The 5,885-nt window shown below is 39.3% G+C and overlaps 1 pseudogene; it reads left to right on the forward strand.

Moving 5' to 3' along the window:
- Positions 1 to 4,351: 4,351 nt before the first annotated feature.
- LOC130876336 (60S ribosomal protein L3-like) lies at positions 4,352 to 5,563 on the forward strand (annotated as a pseudogene).
- The last annotated feature ends 322 nt before the right edge of the window (positions 5,564 to 5,885 follow it).

Here is a 5,885-nt window from a genome sequence, read left to right on the forward strand (position 1 = left end):
AATGAATTTGATATTAATAAGCAGTAGATTTCACTTAAATGTTAGCTCATCCAATGCAGGGAAAGGAGGTTACATCCTTTTCTGTGCAACAGTTATTTGTGCATTTGTCTTTCTGCCCAGAGGTTTGTAATACTTTCATTGGATTCTTTTTTTTTTTTTTTTTTTTTTTTGGTTTTTCGAGACAAGGTTTCTCTGTGGTTTTGGAGCCTGTCCTGGAACTAGCTCTTGTAGACCAGGCTGGTCTCGAACTCACAGAGATCCGCCTGCCTCTGCCTCCCGAGTGCTGGGATTAAAGGCGTGCGCCACCACTGCCCGGCCTTTCATTGGATTCTATAAAGATAGTATCTGCAATTTTAAATTCCATGTCTACAAAATGAGAAAGAATTTGGGGTTTTCAGCTGTCCCTTGCCACCAGTTTTAATAAACTTAGAGTTTTTGCCATGCTATGTTTGTATGGTAAGAGTTCCACGAACAATAAGATATGTATATTGTTTTATATTGTAGAAGTTAGCTCAATTTGGGAAATAACCTGGCTAGCTAAAGGATAGAACAATTATATATTTTTTGTTATAAGGGAAAAACTCATGAAACAGGAATAAAAAATCCAAGCTCCGCTGTGCCCTGCAGGAATCACAGAGACAGTGCACCTAGGCCTTGCACTCCTGTTTTTTTTCCTCAGGGTTCCAGAAAGCCACACCTTAACTTAGCCCCACCTCTTAAAGATAATTGGTTAACAAAGCTTCCCCATCACCTCCCCCTTTTATCTAAACAAGAGTGATCCAAACCCAAAACAAAACTATATACAATAGGAACAGATATCAAGTATAAAATTACAACCAACATAAACAATATTAAGCAAGGAACACATGGCAAATGTTTTAATAAACATTCGATTCCAAAGAGTCTAAATCTTTCATCAGGAATAAGCTTGGCTAAATCATAAGAGGAAGTAACTCTGACTGTCTAATCTTCAAACCCATCAAAGGCCTGAGAAGGGAGATAATATTGCTTGAGTCGAGCAGGAAGTATAATCAAACAGCTTCCAAAACAATCAGTAGATGATGGAGACAATTGGCAACCTGAGTAATCACCCAAAGCCTTATTTGCATTCTTGAAGCAACCAACTTTGGCTAAGGCCTAGCACAATTGACAGACCATTTTTAGAGGAAGGGGATTTTTGGGAAGGTTTGGCAGTCCTTTCCCTGTGTCCAGCTTATCCAATCTGGACACCATGTACTTTGTCAGTGGTTGAAGCATGGGCAGTTCCTTGCCCAAAGGTCAATTGTGTCAAGAAGAAAATGAACTGTGAGTGGAGTGTTTGGGTGCTCAACATTTTTTCTGTAATACATTGTGTGTCATGTCAACATTATATCATATAGTTTCTGTGTGATTATTTTGGGTCTGAGCAGCTGAGAACAAATGAGGAGCAGCCTCCCCCCACACCTGTCCTTGTTGAATTCCTGTCCTGATTACTTTAAATGATGAACCATGATGTGGAACCACAAGCAAATATACTCTTTTCTCCTCAACCTACTTTTTGTCACAGTATTTCATTGCTACAATGGAAACCTTGACTAAGACACTCTGCCTCCTCAATTCCTCCCATACTCTTTCTTCCCCTGCTGCCCTTCAAACTCATGGACTCTTTCCTTAATTATTTTTATTGTGTATATACACACACACATACCTCTACACAAATAAATATATAACTGCAACCTGCTGACTATGTTTAGTTTTCTTTTATGCATCTCTTTAGAAACAAGGACAGACCACTGTTGTAGGAGGCTGCTAGTTTATTTCCAGACTGCCTAGACTCCCAAATATTCATACAGAAACCATATTATTTGCAGTATTGTTTGACCAATAGCTTAAGCATATTTCTGGCTAACTATATCTTTAAATTAACCCATCTCCATCAATCTGTGTATCAACACGAGGCTGTGGCTTCCTAGGTAAAGTTCTGGTGTCTGTCTCTGGTGGGGCTATGTGGCTTCTCTCTGACTCCACCTCCTTTCTCCCAGCGTTCAGTTTAGTTTTCCCCACCTAGCTCTGCTTTACCCTATCAGAGGCTCAAAACAGCTTCTTTATGAACCAATGGTATTCACAGCATACAGATGGGAATCCCACATCAGACCACTTGATATTGCATAACCTCCTGGGGGACTCCCTCATGAAGAAGGTTAAATTTCCCCCTCTCTTTATATCACTGTAGTTCTTTTTCAAGGCATGGTACTCCATAAGATTTCTGTCTTCCATGTTAGCCCATCTACTGGTCTTGTCAATGTCTAGGTCTTGTTTATACAGCCACATTGCTGAGGTTTCATGGGTGTAGCTTCCTTGTCATAATTAGAAGACACAATCTCACAGCAGACTTCCTAGTTTTCCGGCTCTTACCATCTTTTCACTCATTCTTTCATAATTTTTCCCGAGTCTTAGGTATAGGAGTTGGACCACCTAGGACCCCACACTCAGTTGTTCTTTTTACCAGCTGTACCTTTTGATAAGTTTCTCTGTTTGCCATAAAAAGAAACTTCTTTGATGAGGGCTGAGGGATACACTTATCTGTTGGTAGAAGGATAAGTATTTAGAATGCACATAGAAATTATACTACTGCCTTTCTCCTTTTAGAATGGGCTTATTAACAATGTCATCTTGAAGAGTCATCTGAATCACTGTCTTTCTCATGCATCTAGTACCTTTTTGCATGCTTTCATAACTATTTGTGCCTAAACCAGGAGTTTGAATAATGCATTATGTATCACTGTACATTAATCATGAATTTTTACTTTCTCAGTTGAAATGGTTTTTATTTGTTTGTTTTAACTTGTACTTAATTCTTTCTTAAATTTCCACAATCCAATCAAAAGTCAAGAACAATGTGTACTAAATAAAAACTATTAGAATGAATGATTGAATTTCATTATTATCTATCTCTATAACCATATCTATTTGCTTATCTTTCAAATATTAAATAAGCAAGCACTACCATTTCTGTGTATCAAAAGTAGAGGCATGGGAGGAGCAAGATTCTGTGATTAATGCTTCTTTTATTCAATGATAAAAACCAGTATGTGTGCAAAAGTTCCCATGGTAAGGTACTATGAGTTATGTAAGCCAAGAATTATACTTAAGTTACATGTACTAACTTACATGCCATTTTTACAGATATTACTGTGTTTTAATAGCAATAAAAACAGGAAGCAGGCAGAAGTCAAGACTGACATTACAGAGTGAGAGCATAAAGAGAACTTGGGTGGCCATTCAGATTGCTCAATGGGATAACAGAAGGGTCTCTAAACCAAAGTCATTTTTTTCTTCAGGTCCTATATTGTAGAGAAGTTGTGTATATTTCTGCATGATTAGAAATTAAAGTCAGAAATTATTTATCCATCTATATTATGAAAAATATAACACAACATAAGAGATGAAGTAGAGAGAGGAACTTATTAATAATTTCTTTATATCACAAAGATTCAAGACAGAAGGAGCTGGGTCTTAGAGATTCATTGAGAAGGGAGTCTCTGCAGACAAGAACAGCAAGTGCAGTTCTATTCTGAGTCACTGAGATAGGTTAGTGTGTTTCTACTTCCAGAACTGACATTTAAGATGTTTTTTTTCTACTGAGTAACTCTAATTTGCAACATTTTCTTTATCCCATTCTTTGGTTGAGGGACATCTAGGTTGTTTCCAAGTTCTGACTATTAAAAATAATGCTGCTATGCACATAATTGAACAAATGCTTTTTAGTATAGTATGAGTGAGCATCTTTTGGGTATATATGCTGGAATCTGAGGTAGGTTGATTCTCAGTTTTCTGAGAAACCACCATAGTGATTTCCACAGTGGTTGTACAAGTTTGCATTCCCAACAGCACTGGATGAGTGTGCTGCTTACTCCATATCCTCACCAGCATAAGACATCATTGTCAGGTTGTGTATATTGCTTTTTATTATATTTAGACACGTTCCTTGTATCCCTGATCTATTTAAGACCTTTATCATGAAGGGATGTTGAACTTTGTCAAATGCTTTTTCACAATCTAATGAAATGATCATGTGGTTTTTTTTCTTTCATTTAATTTATATAATGGATTACATCTATAGATTTTTGTGTGTTGAACCAGCCCTGCATCCCTGGGATGAAGCCGACTTGATCATAGTGGATTTTTTTTTATGTGTTCTTTGATTCAGTTTGCCAGTATTTTAATGGATATTTTCACATCCATGTCCATGAGTGAGATTGGTTCGTAATTCTCTTTCTTGGTTGAGTCTTTGTGTGTTTTTGGTGTCAGGATAACTGTAGCATCATAAAAAGAGTTTGGCACTCTATTGGTGGTGGCATGTGATGAAGAGATGTCTCAAAGGAAATTCTCTGCTCCCAGGCATGGGCCCTTGGGCTTCTTGCCTTGGAAGTGCAGCAGCAAGCATCATGGGAAAGTGAAGAGTTTCCCTAAGGATGACACTTTCAAGCTTGTTCACCTCACGGCCTTTCTAGGCTACAAGGCTGGCATGATCCACATAGTCCGGGAGGATGACAGACCAGGATTCAAGGTAAACAAGAAAGAAGGCGTGGAGGCTGTAACCATTGTGGAAACACCACCTATGGTAGTTATGGACATCATGGAATACATCGAAACCCCATGGAGTCTCTGCACCTTCAAGACAGTGTTTGCTGAGCACATCAGTGACGAGTATAAAGGCATTTCTACAAGAACTGGCACAAATCTCAGAAGGTCTTCACCAAATACTGTAAATTTCGAAATGACAGGATGACATGAGCAAGAAAGAGCTGTAGAAGGGATTCAACAGCATGAAGAAGTACTGCCAGGTCATCCACATAATTGTCCACACTCAGATGCGTCTGCTTACTCTGCACCAGAAGAAGGCACGCTTGATGGAGATCCAGGTGAATTGAGGCACTGTGGCTGAGAAGTTAGACTGGGCCCGGGAGAGGCTGGAGCAGCAGGTTCCTGTAAAGCAGGTGTTTGGGCAGGATGAGATGACTGATGTCATGGGGTGACAAAAGGCAAAGGCTACAAAGGGGTGACCAGTTGTTGGCATACAAAGAAACTGCCCCACAAGATCCATTGAGGGTTGTGCAATGTTGCCTGTATTGACATTTGGTACCCTGCCCACGTGGCCTTCTCTGTGGCTCGGGATGGGCAGGAAGGCTACCATAATCAGACAGAGATCAACAAGACGATTTACAAAATTGGTCAAGGCTACTTTATCAAGCATGGTAAGCTAATCAAGAACAATGCATCTACCAACTATGACCTTTCTGACAAAAGCACCAACCCACTGAATAGCTTTGACCATTATGGTGAGGTAACCAATGACTTCATCATGCTCAAAGGCTATGTGGTGGGAACCAAGAAGTGAGTACTCACTCTCCATAAGTCCTTGATGGTGCATACCAAACAATGGGCTCTGGAGAAGATTGATCTGAAATTCATTGACACCACCTCCAAGTTTGGTCATGGTCATTTCCAGACCATGGAGGAGAAGAGAGCATTCATGGGACCACTCAAAAAAGACCACATTGCCAAGGAGGGAGGTGTCTAAGGCCAGAATTTGTTTTACTGGTGTGGTGTTCTATATATGTCTGTTTAGTCCATTTGATTCGTAACATCTGTTACTTCCCTTATTTCTTTGTTAAGTTTCTGTCTAGTTTACCTGTCCATTGGTGAGAGTGGGGTGTTGAAGTCTCCTACTATTAATGTGTGGGGTTTGATGTGCGATTTAAGTTTTAATAATGTTCCTTTTATATATGTGATTGCTCTTGTATTAGGGGCATAGATGTTCAAGATTGAGACTACATCTTGATGGGTTGTTCCTGTTATGAGTATAAAGTGCCCTTCTCTATCTCTTCTGATTGATTTTAGTT

This window comes from Chionomys nivalis, chromosome 6 (assembly GCF_950005125.1).
Source record: "Chionomys nivalis chromosome 6, mChiNiv1.1, whole genome shotgun sequence".
NCBI lineage: Eukaryota > Metazoa > Chordata > Mammalia > Rodentia > Cricetidae > Chionomys > Chionomys nivalis.